Source organism: Ascaphus truei, unplaced genomic scaffold, assembly GCF_040206685.1.
Source record: "Ascaphus truei isolate aAscTru1 unplaced genomic scaffold, aAscTru1.hap1 HAP1_SCAFFOLD_415, whole genome shotgun sequence".
NCBI classification, from domain to species: domain Eukaryota; kingdom Metazoa; phylum Chordata; class Amphibia; order Anura; family Ascaphidae; genus Ascaphus; species Ascaphus truei.
Genome location: NW_027456746.1, coordinates 170,079 through 189,514, shown reverse-complemented (window position 1 = coordinate 189,514; position 19,436 = coordinate 170,079). Strand labels below are relative to the sequence as shown.

Below are 19,436 nucleotides of genomic sequence, written 5' to 3'. Positions count from 1 at the left end.
AAGCCAGAACCAGCTAAGGTAGAGGCAGTAGTGCAGTGGCCCACTCCCCAAACCAAGAAGCAGTGCATGGCGTTTCTAGGCACTGCAGGCTACTATAGGAAGTTTGTTCCCCAGTATAGTGTCATTGCCAAACCCCTGACTGACTTGACCCAGAAGCGACAGTCTGTGCTGGTAGTCTGGTCTCCTGCCTGTGAAGATGCATTTCAGGCTTTGAAGACTGCCCTAGCCGGCGCTCCTATACTGGCCGCTCCAGATTATTCCAACAAGTTTCTGGTGCAGACTGATGCCTCAGACTTTGGCATTGGGGCGGTGCTCAGCCAGGTGGGGGACGGGGGTAGTGAGCATCCCGTGGTTTACCTGAGCCGCAAGCTGCTGCCCAGAGAAGGGGCATATGCCACTATTGAGAAGGAGTGTCTGGCCGTAGTATGGGCGCTACAGAAGCTACAGCCCTCTCTGTATGGCAGACACTTCACTGTTATCACTGACCATAACCCCCTAAGTTGGTTGCAGAGGGTGTCGGGAGAGAATGCCAAGCTCTTGCGCTGGAGCCTGGCCTTGCAAGAATGTGACTTCACCATTCAGCACCAGAAAGGCAGTGAGCATGAGAACGCTGATGGCCTCTCCCGGCAGGACAATCCCCAAGACCTAATGACTTCAAAAACCCTCCTGTCAGCCCAACCACCAGAGGAGGTGGCCAGGGCAAACCTTGGGCTTTGAGTGGGGGAGATGTGGCGAAAATGGGGGTAATCAGCGCATTAATAAAGGCAGTGGGCTCGGCTGGTTACCCCTATTTCGTATTGGGGATGAGGGGGTTAATTTTATATGCTGTTCCCCTTTGAAGACTGCTAATTTAGGAACGAAGTGAGCCAGCACCCTGATTTTTGGGGTGCCGCCTCAGTGTAATCCCCCAAGTACACACACATTAAAAATATAACTTTGTCATAAGAGAAACATATATTTTTGATGAAGTGCCTTTCTGGTGCAGTTTTATATGTACCGGCAGGATGCTATTGTTTCTGCCTGCCTGTGTAATGCATTAAGGACCAAATGTTATGCATATATGAGCCCCCTGTTGGGATGAAAGACCCCAGATTCTTAAAGTGTCACTTAATCAGGATGTTTCTGAGTAGCAGGTCCTGTTACTCATCCTGGCTATTTCACACCTTGGGACCAAACTCCAGACATTGCGTCCCCAGAAATGAGTGGCCCCTTTTTACTTAGCAGTGCTACCAAGCTGCTTACTGAGCATGCTCAGAGTTACTTGAGCTGGCTGTAGGATTTGCCCATGTGACCTGGCAGGTTCTGATAGGAGGAAGATAATTCCTTGCCAATTGGGATGAGGTTAATGTAACACTTCACAGGTCCTTATCCTTAAAAAGGCCTGTACCCCTCATTCCTGTGTTATTCCTGTGTTGTTGTTGTTCCTGCTGTTGTTACCTGATTTCTTCAAGCGGATAAGACCTAAGTACAGCGGCTACGATTCCAGAACGCAAGGGGTTAAAAAACATCGCAACAAGGAAACTAGCCCTGCTTCAGGATTTCGTTAGCCCTGGGGATCCAGAACGAACCCCAAAGAACCAGAAAGGACTTTGCACATTCACAGAAGGATTGGGGCTGGCAATTTGTGCCCTTGCAAAAGGACTACATTTTAAGACAATCTCCTGGTGTTTTGCACCTTTCTGGACATTATCCTCTGTTTCTCTACCCGTGAGTGTAATTATTACGTTTATTCTGCAGTTGTCGTGTGTTTGCCCATCAAGGGAATAAATCTCAGTTTATTTTGCTCAACCTGTTCTGCTCAATCAGGACCCACGAAATATAAATGTGTTATTAAGCGCGTCTCCCGTCACAAGATGTTTTTTTAATTCTATTTGTTATAATTGTTTTATTAACAATACAGTAATATTTAATATGTATTTCCGTATTTGAATAGTGTCAAAAGTATACTCAGTACTTCACAAAGAGTACGATATAAACGAGTAAGCATAAAGTCAGATATGAAATCATTTTTCCTATAAAGTTAACTGCATATGTGATGTATTTTTATAACTTTTAACCATTACCTCTCCTTTCCCTCCAAAAGGTGTCTTAATTTAAACCCTGATCTATAGCCTCTCATTTTAAAGAATGCAACTGTAGGCTATCTAGATTTTATTTTTTAAGCAGTAGCTATTGTCAAATTCATATATATATATTTAAATCTCAAGCTGCTGATGTTTTAAATACCATCATTCTTTATGTCGTATATTGTTCACATGTCATAGGATTTGCATATGAACAAAAGAGAGGATAATTTATATGATTTTCCATAACACACCTGTCTATATGCGGACTCTGCCTATTTTGTTCATTGCAACATTACCTTGTGTGTGTTGTTTTGTTAGCCTATTTTGTTCATTGCAACATTACCTTGTGTGTTGTTTTGTTATTTATCCTTGAATATTCCTTGCCGATATGACTCCATTCATACTGTGTTGTGTTTTGGTGCTGTCTACTCATTGCTACACATAGCAACATGTTACTTAATGAATATTCATGTAGAGAGGGATACACCCCATCTCTTTACATTTTCCAGCATAACTATTGGATAGCTTTATTTTGAGTCTGTTTGGGAACTAAGTATTAATGTGATAAGCTGCTACTCTGCAGTGTTTTGTGGTGAAGCTAATTAGCATTGTTAGTATATTATGGACACTGGCCCCTCATGTTCTGATAAGGCTTTACACTCGTGTTCATATTAGCATTTTTGTTTACCGTATACTGTCCGTTTCGTTCACATGGGGACTCTTTTATTTATGGTTTATTAGTTGTCATTTTATGCATTTCGTCAGTTTTTAGCTTGTAAAAAAGTTGTATACGTTTTAGTTGTGTTATAGTTAAGTTTATGTGGATATTTTCCATTTGGTCTGTAATAATTTGATATTAGTGGTATTAGTTATTTAACTGGTACTTTATGTATATTTTACAGTTTACAATGAGTGCAAGCTTTAGGGACTTTTAGTGACAACCTCTTGTCACTTATCAGTGTTCTCTTACGATACTTCCCTATGCACCGTTGATTTCTTTCTTTTGTAGTAGGTGAGCAAGGTATTTTTGTGTTTATTTTATATGCGGATGCCAAGACAGTGGTGGAAAACAAAAAAAAATTTGTGCTGATACTAAATTATAGTGGCTAAAAGCGCTCTCCTTGTGCTTTTATTAATGAAATGTTTAAGTCTCTCCAAACTTAGGTGCAGCTTATACAGTCTACCAAGGAGAATACAAAGCAGCATAATCACAAGAAAAAAAGTGCCGGCACCACCGTAAACAGCTAACAAAGACAAAGAATCATCAAGCCAGTGTTTTGACGGGTTTTTCCCTGACCACTGACCAACAGTTCGTGTATCTATGCATAATAATCCTAGAACATTTAACCACCGAGGAATTAAGACTTCAGGCAAGGCCCGGTCTTAAACGAACAATTTGTTTTTTCTGGACTCAATATTATCAAGGCCCGGACTTAAACAAACAATTTGTTTTTTTCAGGACTCCATATTATTTTTATGCTTCAGAGTGTGTTTTTAAGATGTATGCCTTGCTAGGCAAGATCAGCCTACACCATCCAGATGACAAGGGATGATCAATTTTGAAATATTTGTAATGTTTATTGTTTTGTGGTCACATCATTTTGCAGACAATCATACAATCTCGCACAATGCTACACAGGTTAATGGGTCACAAGGGAATAAATACAATGAATCCCTGCCATACTCTAGTGGCCCCCAATGACGTAAGAGAGAATTACATTTAACCCTTTGAGTAGGGATACCTTGCACTAATGCCGAATTAAAAAAATTAAATGTTAATTTGAATTTGTTTACAGGGAACTTTTTCTAGACTTTTAAACCGAATTCCACTGGTAAATGAGGTTCCTGTAGGTGGATTTTACACTGGGAACAACAAATCAATTTATGGGTCAGGTGTCTCCACCAACCAATGAAACTTGTATGAAAATGTATTTACAGCCCTGAACTAAAAATTTACAGGGAGGATGTGGCCTTAATTTTTCAGTTTGAATTAAGATAGTAAAAGGTGCTTGCACGAATTCTAGTTTACCAAGGGGAGTGTATTGGCTTTGTGGAAAATGGGCCTACAGAGTATTACCATGTGGTTGGACGGGGTCTTGCTATCTAGGTACAATTATGCCTGCCTTTACAATGACTAAAGAATTACCCACTGGCAGGATCAGGAATAGCAGAGCCACTTCCAACACACAGGGGTTGAAAAGTAGTCTATGGAAAGAACAATTTTGGGCTAGCTTATTTCCTAATGTAGGAGTTGGGTTGCTATATGACAGGCTCATTGTACTTACAGATGTATTGGATGATGTCCTCAATCATACAACTACATCTATTAATTTACTCAAACAGGAACAGGTACAGATTAGATTAATGGCCCTACAGAATAGAATGGCTCTGGACTATATTTTAGCGTATGTGCCCTACTTAAAGAGCAATGTTGTGTTTTTATTAGAGATCAAAGTGGTAAGATTGAGCATGAGCTAGAGAAGATCACAGAGATACAGGAGAGATTAAGGAAAGGTGGAGATAAGAGGTGGGTTCCGTTAGGAATTACCAAGTTGGTTGGTTTCCTAGAAGCGAAACTGATGAATGGATTTGTCTGTGTGTTTGCAGTTCTGATTGTTTTGTATGTCTGCGTCATGTGCAGTAAATCCATACTGCAAAGGTGTGTAACACCCTCTAACCAGGCCATGCCACTGATCACAGACGACACTACGGAAGATGCAATCTCAGAAGGAAAAGTCAGTCCTCCTCAATGGAAAACAGATGAGGATGATGGCAGAAAGACCAACGTGGCTGATATGATAGCCAGCAGCTCTGTGAGTTTCCAGAACTATCAAAGCCATGCAAATTTGGGCCCTCCAGGCCAGTGCAACGCTTCTGAGTTTTATCTGAATTATCCTTAAAAGACTATGTTTTAAGAATAAAAAGAGAGGACTGTGAAGATTGAGATAATGTGTGTGGCTATCATCACCTCCATTTTGGCCTAACCGCCATTTTGAGTGTTTGCTTGTATGTATGCTTATTTGTTTCATTCGTGTATGAACTGTGAATGTTTGATTCTGCAGAGTATCGCTTCTAGATGTAACTCGCCCTTGTGTAATTCGTATGAGGCATGCAAGAATTGAAAATGCAATTGTAAGAGGTTTTTCCTGTCTTAGATATTCCTGCTGACCTTAGGTTCTATTATCTGACAGCTACAGTACACACAGAACACCTACAAGCTCATATTGAACCCCCAAAATACCCACAACATATATATAAGCATATAAGTTTCACATAGGAGTGCTACTGAGCATGGCAATATATATATATTTAAAACCAGAGACATAACATAAAACAGACAAGCTCAGTGCACATCCAGAAAAACTTATATACGGTACAGTGCCTAAATAAATTAGGCACTGTACCGTATATAAGCTTTTTTGGATGTGCACTGAGCTTTGTCTGTGTTTTATGTTATGTCTCTGGTTTAAAATATATATATTGCCATGCTCAGTAGCACTCCTCTGTGAAACTTATATGCTTATATATGTTGTGGGTATTTTGGGGGTTCAATATGAGCTTGTAGGTGTTCTGTATGTTTTATAATTCTTGTTCAGCTAGTCTTAGCTGATTGGAGGGTGGCAACCTCCTATCTAATTGAAGCTCACTCCCTCCCACATTTAAATGGTTAAAAGCTCACTCCATGGCATCTCCCACTCTCAGGGGAACTTGCCTGCTTACAGTGTGATTGTGACAAATCTATTACAGAGTGCTTTTCCTGGTAATGTACAGGTTAATAAAAGCTTCAATCAGACTTAGAACTTTTGCAACTAATATTGACAGATTTATTATAAATCATTCTTCCTGGCAATGCACAGGTTATTAAGAATCTATATTAGTGTTAGGGACCCTTGAAACGTGGTCTGCCGTGCAGTTGGCTCAAGGGCTTACAACAATTTGGCCAAAATGTTAAACTAAAAGACCATTTTATTTATTAGTTATTTATACATGTATATTTAGGCACTGTACCGTATATAAGTTTTTCTGGATGTGCACTGAGCTACAGTACACACAGGGCTGGACACAGTAACTCCCTTATGTCACAAGGTCAAGAGGCCCACATTATGGTAAAATTATAGGATAAGAATATAGCGTATGCAGCATATTTAGATATCAATATGTATTTTTGTATAGGTCATCATATAGTTTTTATCTCTAAGCCAGCCCCCTTAAAGGGCGTATTACTCATTTTGAAATGTATAAAAATGTGATCCAAGCAATATGTTTTCAGAGGCCTGAGTTCCTTGTTGGAATTCTTTTCTCTCAAATTGTGCCATGGTGCTGATAAACTCACCTGTTACTTTGAACCCTTCACTCATTGATTTTATTTCTACGCTTTGAAAGGATGTTTCGTAGCCAATTGGGGTGGTGACTACTCGTATTGAGAAGATAGTTGTTCGTGTTTACTTCTTTAAAAAAGGTTTTGGTCTTAATATTATTCCCTTCTATATACACCATCAAATCTAAAAAATTAATTGTTTCCTTGCTCTTTTCTGATGTGAACACCAAATAATTATTTGTGTTGAAGTGTTGAAAAAAGGCTTCCAGGGAAGGTTCATCTCCCTCCCAAATCAAGAGAACATCATCGATGTATCTCTTCCAGAGGACCAGGCTCGCACCAAAGCCATGCCCCGACCACACATGGTCGGTTTCCCAACTGGCCATAAAGATGTTCGCATAGCTCGGTGTGAACCTGGTCCCCATTGCGGTCCCGCACTTTTGTAGGAAGTAGACATCATTGAACCAAAGCACATTATGTTGGAGAACAAAGTTGATCCCATCTAATATAAAATCTCGCTGGTCTTTGTTACCGATAGGTAACTTTAGTTAGGAGCAACATAGAAAGATGATATTTGGTGTGGGCATTACTGAGGTACGAACACCTAAAGGGGTTATGTTTTTGAGCATTAACGTTCAACCCCAGTATTAAATGAATGTCCCCTGTAATTTTTTTTATTTTAAAGTTATAAGAGTAAGGAAATTAACATTATAGACAGGTGGGATTCGCCTTCCTTCAGTCCAGAACAGGAGATGACACTTAGGGTGTGTAATCCTAGGCTTTGAAATGCAGGATAAAAAAACCTGTGAGCTCCAAAGAAATAGAAGTGTGAGAGCCATTTGGTCAAGAGGGGGGCTTATGGCTACTAGATCAAAGGGTCCATTTGGCCTAGCTAGACTGAGCGGCATTCATTAAGAAAACAGGGTGGCATATGCTAAGTGGCCAGTGGGGGGAAGATGACATTTTTGTTGCACATGCTCAGTTGCGATACTGAGGCTTTGTTCCAGTTTTTGGACTGCCTGGCTAACCCTTGCTATAGGTGGGATAATTGGTACCCACGCAGTGATTCGCTGCAGACTGAAAAAAAGGGACATGTGAAAGTTTTAAAAGTTGGTGCAGCAATCAGAGGTCAGAGCCATCTGAGATTAAGTTCCATCTAAGTTACATCATGTAAAGAAGATTCCATTGTAACCAACGATTGGTATCCAGCTTCCAGTATTCGTAAGGAATAAGGATTTGCTCATTAATCCTGCATTGGCAGAACGAAATGCTTTTATTTGACTGAAATATAGGGGTGGCTAGTTGAGTCCCTAGCCAAAAGACTCTCTTGTTTCCTGCTTGCCGTCAACCCCGCGCTGGGAATTGATACCTGGAGACCGTATTGAATGAACTTTCGTTCCAGAAACCTTTTATTTCGTTATAGTAAGTGTGTTAGGCCTGGGACATAGAAGATTAAGCTGTGCTGAGCCGCACTGAGCAGATGCACTTACTCCCTGCATCTATCATCAGTGCGGCTATAGCAGCTGCTTCCGCACGCTTCCGCATGCGTGCGGAGGCTCAGAAAATTTCAGCAAATTTAAAATTTGCCGCTCAGGGAAGCGGAGCGGTCACGTGACCGCTCACATCCAATGGGAGCGAGGGATTAGCCCCGCCTCCCGCTCCCGACACACCTCCGCCCCGCCCCCAAAGCGCGCTCACTGCCTCGCCTGCAAGGACACAAAAAAGCTCCAGTTTGAGCAGGCGAGACAGAGCAGGAGCGCGGATCAGCGCGGCCCGAGGCACCATGCCCGAGGCCTTATTTGTGACATGTTGGTAATTCAAGCTGTGTGTGTTCTTTATGTGAATAAATACAATTTATTTTATTTCATGCTTTATTCAAAGGATCCAGATGGTAAAGTGCTAATAAGCTGGGTCTAGCATGACACAGTCCGTGTGTCACCCTGTCACGTGATAAGTGACAGTCCCCTCTGTGTCCCCCTGTCACGTGATGAGTGACAGTCCCTCGTGTCCCCGTCACGTGATGAGTGACAGTCCCCTCTGTGTCCCCTGTCACGTGATGAGTGACAGTCCCCTCTGTGTCCCCTGTCACGTGATGAGTGACAGTCCCCTCTGTGTCCCCGTCACGTGATGAGTGACAGTCCCTCTGTGTCCCCTGTCACGTGATGAGTGACAGTCCCCTCTGTCCCCGTCACGTGATGAGTGACAGTCCCCTCTGTCCCCTGTCACGTGATGAGTGACAGTCCCTCTGTGTCCCCTGTCACGTGATGAGTGACAGTCCCCTCTGTGTCACGTGATGAGTGACAGTCCCCTCTGTGTCCCCTGACACGTGATGAGTGACAGTCCCCTCTGTGTCCCCTGACACGTGATGAGTGCCAGTCCCCTCTGTGTCCCGTCACGTGATGAGTGACAGTCCCTCTGTGACCCGTCACGTGATGAGTGACAGTCCTCTCTGTGTCCCCCTGTCACGTGATGAGTGCCAGTCCCCTCTGTGTCCCCTGTCACGTGATGAGTGACAGTCCCTCTGTGTCCCCGTCATGTGATGAGTGATAGTCCCCTCTGTGTCCCCTTGTCACGCGATGAGTGACAGTCCCCTCTGTGTCCCCGTCACGTGATGAGTGACAGTCCCTCTGTGTCCCCTGTCACGTGATGAGTGACAGTCCCCTCTGTCCCCGTCACGTGATGAGTGACAGTCCCCTCTGTCCCCTGTCACGTGATGAGTGACAGTCCCTCTGTGTCCCCTGTCACGTGATGAGTGACAGTCCCCTCTGTGTCACGTGATGAGTGACAGTCCCCTCTGTGTCCCCTGACACGTGATGAGTGACAGTCCCCTCTGTGTCCCCTGACACGTGATGAGTGCCAGTCCCCTCTGTGTCCCGTCACGTGATGAGTGACAGTCCCTCTGTGACCCGTCACGTGATGAGTGACAGTCCTCTCTGTGTCCCCCTGTCACGTGATGAGTGCCAGTCCCCTCTGTGTCCCCTGTCACGTGATGAGTGACAGTCCCTCTGTGTCCCCGTCATGTGATGAGTGATAGTCCCCTCTGTGTCCCCTTGTCACGCGATGAGTGACAGTCCCCTCTGTTTCCCCGTCATGTGATGAGCGACAGTCCCTGTGTCCCCGTCATGTGATGAGTGACAGTCCCGTGTCCCCGTCATGTGATGAGTGACAGTCCCCTCTGTGTCCCCCTGTCACGTGATGAGTGACAGTCCCCTCTCACGTGATGAGTGACAGTCCCTCTGTGTCCCCCTGTCACGTGATGAGTGACAGTCCCCTCTGTGTCCCTGTCATGTGATGAGTGACAGTCCCCTGTGTCCCCCTGTCACGTGATGAGTGACAGTCCCTCTGTGTCCCCGTCATGTGATGAGTGACAGTCCCCTCTGTGTCCCCGTCATGTGATGAGCGACAGTCCCTGTGTCCCCGTCATGTGATGAGTGACAGTCCCGTGTCCCCGTCATGTGATGAGTGACAGTCCCCTCTGTGTCCCCCTGTCACGTGATGAGTGACAGTCCCCTCTCACGTGATGAGTGACAGTCCCCTGTGTCCCCCTGTCACGTGATGAGTGACAGTCCCTCTGTGTCCCCGTCATGTGATGAGTGACAGTCCCCTCTGTGTCCCCGTCATGTGAGGAGTGACAGTCCCCTCTGTGTCCCCGTCATGTGATGAGTGACAGTCCCCTCTGTGTCCCCGTCATGTGATGAGTGACAGTCCCCTCTGTGTCCCCGTCATGTGATGAATGACAGTCCCGTGTCCCCCTGTCACATGATGAGTGACAGTCCCCTGTCAAGTGATGAGTGACAGTCCCTCTGTGTCCCCTGTCACGTGATGAGTGACAGTCCCCTCTGTCACGTGATGAGTGACAGTCCCCTCTGTGTCCCCCTGTCACGTGATGAGTGACAGTCCCCTGTGTCCCCCTGTCACGTGATGAGACTTCTGCTGTCTCGGAACCTGAGATGACCTGTATTTCCCAGCAACCTCTGGGACAGGGTTTAGTGACTGACAGAACGCGCGTCCAATCAGCGCCCTCTGTCTGCCGAGGCGCACATGACAGTACGAGCCCCCGCACCTGACCGGAAGAGGTGCTTGTGGCGGCCATCTTGGAAACGGGCACCGGCCCCACGGTGTGTGAGGTAAAAGTGGCAGACCGGGCGGAAGTGTCAGGGAAAAGGGAGGGACTCAGCGCCCGGACCTCCTTTCAACCAATCAGAGAGCTTATCCGCCTTGACATCACTGCTAGTAACCGCGGCACGCGCTCCCGAAGCTGGCCAATCGCTGCACGTGCTCCTTTTGATTGACAGCGCGTGTCGCTGTGTCGTCATCACGTGGGATAACATCGCACGCCTTCCCTTCCCGAGCCCTGATTGGCTATTTCCTCAGTTACCTGGGCGTGGTTTGGGGAGGCTACCCTGGGACGTAGCCATCACGTCCCCTCCGCAGCCAATCAGCACACAGTTTTATTTCCCCGCCCCCTCTCCCCTCAGAGTGACAGACTCCGCCCCTTCTGCCGGACGTAATTTCCGGCCTAACATGGCGCCCGCGGTGGCTCCCTCACAGCACCACTGAAGTGAGCACTACGTCAGAGGCGCGGCACCGTGACGTCAGAGGCGCGGCACCGTGACGTCAGGTCGGTGAGGCGGTGACGGAAGAAGTCGAGTGCGCAGACCGGTGACATATCGCGATACAACAGTTGGAGCGCGCCAGACAGACTGCGCCGGATCCACGCAGTGATGGGGCTGCCAACCTGAGGTAACTTTTGGGGGTGCTGCTCTGTAGTGGTTTGGGGGCTGGCTAGAGATTTGGGAGGAGGGGGATTTCTGTGTAGAGATGGGGGTGTTTCTAGGGGTTGTGCTGTGTGAATGTGACACTGGTTGGGGTACTGGGGGTGTGCTGTGTGAATGTGAGACTGGTTGGGGTACTGGGGGTGTGCTGTGTGTATGTGACACTGGTTGGGGTACTGGGGGTGTGCTGTGGGTATGTGAGACTGGTTGGGGTACTGGGGGTATGCTGTGTGTATGTGAGACTGGTTGGGGTACTGGGGGTGCGCTGTGTGAATGTGAGACTGGTTGGGGTACTGGGGGTGTGCTGTGTGTATGTGAGACTGGTTGGGGTACTGGGGGTATGCTGTGTGAATGTGACACTGGTTGGGGTACTGGGGGTGCGCTGTGTGAATGTGAGACTGGTTGGGGTGCTGGGGGTGTGCTGTGTGAATGTGACACTGGTTGGGGTACTGGGGGTGCGCTGTGTGAATGTGAGACTGGTTGGGGTGCTGGGGGTGTGCTGTGTGAATGTGAGACTGGTTGGGGTACTGGGGGTGTGCTGTGTGAATGTGAGACTGGTTGGGGTACTGGGGGTGTGCTGTGTGAATGTGAGACTGGTTGGGGTACTGGGGGTGTGCTGTGTGAATGTGAGACTGGTTGGGGTACTGGGGGTGTGCTGTGTGACTGTGAGACTGGTTGGGGTACTGGGGGTGTGCTGTGTGAATGTGAGACTGGTTGGGGTGCTGGGGGTGTGCTGTGTGAATGTGACACTGGTTGGGGTACTGGGGTTGTGCTGTGTGAATGTGACATTGGTTGGGGTACTGGGGGTGCGCTGTGTGAATGTGAGACTGGTTGGGGTACTGGGGGTGTGCTGTGTGAATGTGAGACTGGTTGGGGTACTGGGGGTGCGCTGTGTGAATGTGAGACTGGTTGGGGTACTGGGGGTGTGCTGTGTGAATGTGAGACTGGTTGGGGTGCTGGGGGTGTGCTGTGTGAATGTGAGACTGGTTTGTGTACTGGGGTTGTGCTGTGTGTATGTGAGACTGGTTGGGGTACTGGGGGTGCGCTGTGTGAATGTGAGACTGGTTGGGGTACTGGGGGTGTGCTGTGTGAATGTGAGACTGGTTGGGGTACTGGGGGTGCGCTGTGTGTATGTGACACTGGTTGGGGTACTGGGGGTGTGCTGTGTGAATGTGAGACTGGTTGGGGTACTGGGGGTGTGAATGTGAGACTGGTTGGGGTACTGGGGGTGTGCTGTGTGAATGTGAGACTGGTTTGTGTACTGGGGTTGTGCTGTGTGTATGTGAGACTGGTTGGGGTACTAGGGGTGTGCTGTGTGAATGTGAGACTGGTTGGGGTACTGGGGGTGTGCTGTGTGAATGTGACACTGGTTGGGGTACTGGGGGTGGGCTGTGTGAATGTGACACTGGTTGGGGTACTGGGGGTGTGCTGTGTGAATGTGAGACTGGTTGGGGTACTGGGGGTGTGCTGTGTGAATGTGACACTGGTTGGGGTACTGGGGTTGTGCTGTGTGAATGTGAGACTGGTTGGGGTACTGGGGGTGTGCTGTGTGAATGTGACACTGGTTGGGGTACTGGGGTTGTGCTGTGTGAATGTGAGACTGGTTGGGGTACTGGGGGTGTGCTGTGTGAATGTGAGACTGGTTGGGGTACTGGGGGTGTGCTGTGTGAATGTGAGACTGGTTGGGGGGCTGGGGTTGTGCTGTGTGAATGTGAGACTGGTTGGGGTACTGGGGGTGTGCTGTGTGAATGTGAGACTGGTTGGGGTACTGGGGGTGTGCTGTGTGAATGTGAGACTGGTTGGGGTACTGGGGGTGTGCTGTGTGAATGTGAGACTGGTTGGGGTACTGGGGGTGTGCTGTGTGAATGTGAGACTGGTTGGGGTACTGGGGTTGTGCTGTGTGAATGTGAGACTGGTTGGGGTACTGGGGTTGTGCTGTGTGTATGTGAGACTGGTTGGGGTACTGGGGATGCGCTGTGTGAATGTGAGACTGGTTGGGGTACTGGGGGTGCGCTGTGTGAATGTGAGACTGGTTGGGGTACTGGGGGTTTGCTGTGTGAATGTGAGACTGGTTGGGGTACTGGGGGTGTGCTGTGTGAATGTGAGACTGGTTGGGGTACTGGGGTTGTGCTGTGTGAATGTGAGACTGGTTGGGGTACTGGGGTTGTGCTGTGTGTATGTGAGACTGGTTGGGGTACTGGGGATGCGCTGTGTGAATGTGAGACTGGTTGGGGTACTGGGGGTGCGCTGTGTGAATGTGAGACTGGTTGGGGTACTGGGGGTGCGCTGTGTGAATGTGAGACTGGTTGGGGTACTGGGGGTGCGCTGTGTGAATGTGAGACTGGTTGGGGTGCTGGGGTGTGCTGTGTGAATGTGACACTGGTTGGGGTACTGGGGGTGTGCTGTGTAAATGTGACACTGGTTGGGGTACTGGGGGTGTGCTGTGTGAATGTGACACTGGTTGGGGTACTGGGGGTGTGCTGTGTGAATGTGACACTGGTTGGGGTTGTGCTGTGTGTATGTGAGACTGGTTGGGGTACTGGGGGTGTGCTGTGTGTATGTGAGACTGGTTGGGGTACTGGGGATGCGCTGTGTGAATGTGAGACTGGTTGGGGTACTGGGGGTGCGCTGTGTGAATGTGAGACTGGTTGGGGTACTGGGGGTGCGCTGTGTGAATGTGAGACTGGTTGGGGTACTGGGGGTGCGCTGTGTGAATGTGAGACTGGTTGGGGTACTGGGGGTGCGCTGTGTGAATGTGACACTGGTTGGGGTACTGGGGGTGTGCTGTTTGAATGTGACACTGGTTGGGGTACTGGGGGTGTGCTGTGTAAATGTGACACTGGTTGGGGTACTGGGGGTGTGCTGTGTGAATGTGACACTGGTTGGGGTACTGGGGGTGTGCTGTGTGTATGTGAGACTGGTTGGGGTACTGGGGATGCGCTGTGTGAATGTGAGACTGGTTGGGGTACTGGGGGTGCGCTGTGTGAATGTGAGACTGGTTGGGGTACTGGGGGTGTGCTGTGTGAATGTGACACTGGTTGGGGTACTGGGGGTGTGCTGTGTGAATGTGACACTGGTTGGGGTTGTGCTGTGTGTATGTGAGACTGGTTGGGGTACTGGGGGTGTGCTGTGTGTATGTGAGACTGGTTGGGGTACTGGGGATGCGCTGTGTGAATGTGAGACTGGTTGGGGTACTGGGGGTGCGCTGTGTGAATGTGAGACTGGTTGGGGTACTGGGGGTGCGCTGTGTGAATGTGAGACTGGTTGGGGTACTGGGGGTGCGCTGTGTGAATGTGAGACTGGTTGGGGTACTGGGGGTGCGCTGTGTGAATGTGACACTGGTTGGGGTACTGGGGGTGTGCTGTGTGAATGTGACACTGGTTGGGGTACTGGGGGTGTGCTGTGTAAATGTGACACTGGTTGGGGTACTGGGGGTGTGCTGTGTGAATGTGACACTGGTTGGGGTACTGGGGGTGTGCTGTGTGAATGTGACACTGGTTGGGGTTGTGCTGTGTGTATGTGAGACTGGTTGGGGTACTGGGGGTGTGCTGTGTGAATGTGACACTGGTTGGGGTACTGGGGGTGTGCTGTGTGAATGTGAGACTGGTTGGGGTACTGGGGGTGTGCTGTGTGAATGTGACACTGGTTGGGGTACTGGGGGTGTGCTGTGTGAATGTGACACTGGTTGGGGTACTGGGGGTGTGCTGTGTGAATGTGACACTGGTTGGGGTACTGGGGGTGTGCTGTGTGAATGTGACACTGGTTGGGGTACTGGGGGTGTGCTGTGTGAATGTGACTGGTTGGGGTTCTGGGGGTGTGCTGTGTGAATGTGAGACTGGTTGGGGTACTGGGGGTGTGCTGTGTGAATGTGACACTGGTTGGGGTACTGGGGGTGTGCTGTGTGAATGTGACACTGGTTGGGGTACTGGGGGTGTGCTGTGTGAATGTGAGACTGGTTGGGGTACTGGGGGTGCGCTGTGTGAATGGGAGACTGGTTGGGGTACTGGGGTTGTGCTGTGTGAATGTGAGACTGGTTTGTGTACTGGGGGTGTGCTGTGTGAATGTGACACTGGTTGGGGTACTGGGGGTGTGCTGTGTGAATGTGACACTGGTTGGGGTACTGGGGGTGTGAATGTGACACTGGTTGGGGTACTGGGGGTGTGAATGTGACACTGGTTGGGGTACTGGGGTTGTGCTGTATGAATTTGAGACTGGTTGGGGTACTGGGGTTGTGCTGTGGGTATGTGAGACTGGTTGGGGTACTGGGGGTGTGCTGTGTGAATGTGAGACTGGTTGGGGTGCTGGGGGTGTGCTGTGTGAATGTGAGACTGGTTGGGGTACTGGGGTTGTGCTGTGTGAATGTGAGACTGGTTGGGGTGCTGGGGTTGTGCTGTGTGAATGTGAGACTGGTTGGGGTACTGGGGGTGTGCTGTGTGAATGTGAGACTGGTTGGGGTACTGGGGTTGTGCTGTGTGAATGTGAGACTGGTTGGGGTACTGGGGTTGTGCTGTGTGAATGTGAGACTGGTTGGGGTACTGGGGGTGTGCTGTGTGAATGTGAGACTGGTTGGGGTGCTGGGGGTGTGCTGTGTGAATGTGAGACTGGTTGGGGTGCTGGGGGTGTGCTGTGTGAATGTGAGACTGGTTGGGGTGCTGGGGGTGTGCTGGGTGAATGTGACACTGGTTGGGGTACTGGGGGTGTGCTGAGTGAATGTGAGACTGGTTGGGGTACTGGGGGTGTGCTGTGTGAATGTGAGACTGGTTGGGGTGCTGGGGGTGTGCTGTGTGAATGTGAGACTGGTTGGGGTGCTGGGGGTGTGCTGTGTGAATGTGACACTGGTTGGGGTACTGGGGGTGTGCTGTATGAATGTGAGACTGGTTGGGGTACTGGGGGTGTGCTGTGTGAATGTGACACTGGTTGGGGTACTGGGGGTGTGCTGAGTGAATGTGAGACTGGTTGGGGTACTGGGGTTGTTGTGGGAGGTCAGTGTTATTGTGCAGTGTGGTCGGGGTGTTTTTTTGGGGGGCTGTGGTGATGTATATGGTGGCAATTAATGGAGTTTGGGGGGAGGGGGTAGGTGCGGACTGGGGGTGCGCTGTGTGAATGGGAGACTGGTTGGGGTACTGGGGTTGTGCTGTGTGAATGTGAGACTGGTTTGTGTACTGGGGGTGCGCTGTGTGAATGTGAGACTGGTTGGGGTACTGGGGGTGCGCTGTGTGAATGTGAGACTGGTTGGGGTACTGGGGTTGTGCTGTGTGAATGTGAGACTGGTTGGGGTACTGGGGGTGTGCTGTGTGAATGTGAGACTGGTTGGGGTACTGGGGGTGTGCTGTGTGAATGTGACTGGTTGGGGTACTGGGGGTGAGCTGTGTGAATGTGAGACTGGTTGGGGTACTGGGGGTGTGCTGTGTGAATGTGAGACTGGTTGGGGTACTGGGGGTGTGCTGTGTGAATGTGACACTGGTTTGGGTACTGGGGTTGTGCTGTGTGAATGTGAGACTGGTTGGGGTGCTGGGGTTGTGCTGTGTGAATGTGAGACTGGTTGGGGTACTGGGGGTGTGCTGTGTGAATGTGAGACTGGTTGGGGTACTGGGGTTGTGCTGTGTGAATGTGAGACTGGTTGGGGTGCTGGGGTTGTGCTGTGTGAATGTGAGACTGGTTGGGGTACTGGGGGTGTGCTGTGTGAATGTGAGACTGGTTGGGGTACTGGGGTTGTGCTGTGTGAATGTGAGACTGGTTGGGGTACTGGGGTTGTGCTGTGTGAATGTGAGACTGGTTGGGGTACTGGGGGTGTGCTGTGTGAATGTGAGACTGGTTGGGGTGCTGGGGGTGTGCTGTGTGAATGTGAGACTGGTTGGGGTGCTGGGGGTGTGCTGTGTGAATGTGAGACTGGTTGGGGTGCTGGGGGTGTGCTGGGTGAATGTGACACTGGTTGGGGTACTGGGGGTGTGCTGAGTGAATGTGAGACTGGTTGGGGTACTGGGGGTGTGCTGTGTGAATGTGAGACTGGTTGGGGTGCTGGGGGTGTGCTGTGTGAATGTGAGACTGGTTGGGGTGCTGGGGGTGTGCTGTGTGAATGTGACACTGGTTGGGGTACTGGGGGTGTGCTGTATGAATGTGAGACTGGTTGGGGTACTGGGGGTGTGCTGTGTGAATGTGACACTGGTTGGGGTACTGGGGGTGTGCTGAGTGAATGTGAGACTGGTTGGGGTACTGGGGTTGTTGTGGGAGGTCAGTGTTATTGTGCAGTGTGGTCGGGGTGTTTTTTTGGGGGGCTGTGGTGATGTATATGGTGGCAATTAATGGAGTTTGGGGGGAGGGGGTAGGTGCGGATATCCGGTGCGGTTGGGTTACGTACATTGGTGGCTGGGTGTATGTAGTTGGTGCTGGGGTCTAGCTTTATGGGGGATGGGGTCTGGTTTGTGATGATGGGTGGGGGGCTGTGGTTGGGATGGTGGTTGAGTTAAGTCGGTGGTGGTGAGGTCGGGGTATATGTAACGGGGTATATGTAACAGAGGAATAGTTATGGGGCTGGGATCTTGGATTTCTTGGAACCAAAATAAAATGTTGAGGACATTGAATGCAGTTGTGGGCCCGTCAGTGCCGAGGGGCCGACTTATTGCTGGAGTCCTGGTTGTGATTCTTGTGTTTGGGTGTTGTGCCGGAGTCTGCCCTGAGCCTCCTGCGTTGCTGGGTCTTGTGCCGGAGCCTGCCCTGAGCCTCCTGCGTTGCTGGGTGTTGTGCCGGAGTCTGCCCTGAGCCTCCTGCGTTGCTGGGTCTTGTGCCGGAGTCTGTCCTGAGCCTCCTGCATTGCTGGGTCTTGTGCCGGAGCCTGTCCTGAGCCTCCTGCGTTGCTGGGTGTTGTGCCGGAGTCTGCCCTGAGCCTCCTACGTTGCTGGGTCTTGTGCCGGAGCCTGTCCTGAGCCTCCTGCGTTGCTGGGTGTTGTGCCGGAGTCTGTCCTGAGCCTCCTGCGTTGCTGGGTCTTGTGCCGGAGCCTGTCCTGAGCCTCCTGCGTTGCTGGGTGTTGTGCCGGAGTCTGCCCTGAGCCTCCTGCGTTGCTGGGTCTTGTGCCGGAGCCTGTCCTGAGCCTCCTGCGTTGCTGGGTGTTGTGCCGGAGCCTGTCCTGAGCCTCCTTCGTTGCTGGGTCTTGTGCCGGAGTCTGCCCTGAGCCTCCTGCGTTGCTGGGTCTTGTACCGGAGCCTGTCCTGAGCCTCCTGCGTTGCTGGGTGTTGTGCCGGAGCCTGTCCTGAGCCTCCTGCGTTGCTGGGTCTTGTGCCGGAGCCTGCCCTGAGCCTCCTGCGTTGCTGGGTCTTGTGCCGGAGCCTGCCCTGAGCCTCCTGCGTTGCTGGGTGTTGTGCCGGAGTCTGTCCTGAGCCTCCTGCGTTGCTGGGTCTTGTGCCGGAGTCTGCCCTGAGCCTCCTGCGTTGCTGGGTCTTGTGCCGGAGTCTGCCCTGAGCCTCCTGCGTTGCTGGGTCTTGTGCCGGAGCCTGTCCTGAGCCTCCTGCGTTGCTGGGTCTTGTGCCGGAGTCTGTCCTGAGCCTCCTGCGTTGGTGGGTGTTGTGCCGGAGTCTGCCCTGAGCCTCCTGCGTTGCTGGGTCTTGTGCCGGAGTCTGTCCTGAGCCTCCTGCGTTGCTGGGTGTTGTGCCGGAGTCTGTCCTGAGCCTCCTGCGTTGCTGGGTGTTGTGCCGGAGTCTGTCCTGAGCCTCCTGCGTTGCTGGGTGTTGTGCCGGAGTCTGCCCTGAGCCTGGGGTCATTGTGCGTGTAGTTGGTTGGAGTGGTGTTTTAAAGGGTTTGCTGTTGTGTAGTTTTGGTAGTTGTCCATGTGTATTTCACTTGTTGTGTTGAGATTTTGTGTCGGTGATTGCATGTCCCGAGCCTTGTATGTTTGCGATGTGATCTTTTGCTTGTACTAGTATGTGAAGGTAACATTTGTGTCTATAGTTTAATTTTGCTTCTTTGTGTGGAGTTGATAATTGCGGGTGTCGGAGCGGGTTTGTTGATGTTACTGGTTATCGGTAGTTTTCTCTCTCGTTGGATTTGTGGCCGTTGTTGGCAGCCGGTTTGCATACGTCCCCAGCACACCGCCGTGTTGGTAATGCCATGCTGAGCGTGGCTATGTACGCATTAGGGCAGCGTGCGTTGTATGTTACTGAAGGACGCCGGAGACCTGTGAGACTTGGGGGATCTTGTTTGCAGGAATACACGGTAATGATAATGAAGCATGGTCCCTCACTTCCCATGAGCTCTCAGTTAGGGGGAGGTCTGCGTTGCTGCAG

General features: G+C 50.3%; 1 protein-coding gene across 2 annotated transcripts in view; it reads left to right on the top strand.

The window, feature by feature from the left end:
• Positions 1-10,729: 10,729 nt before the first annotated feature.
• The window catches only part of KDM2A (lysine demethylase 2A), a 107,302-nt gene continuing 98,595 nt past the window's right edge, over positions 10,730-19,436 (top strand). Inside the window, exon 1 of one of the 2 annotated variants that reach the window (XM_075583968.1) lies at positions 10,730-11,127. The gene's annotated coding sequence lies outside the window, so the exon portion shown is untranslated. The remainder of the gene's footprint in view (positions 11,128-19,436) is intronic. The other variant, XM_075583967.1, reaches the window with a different exon arrangement.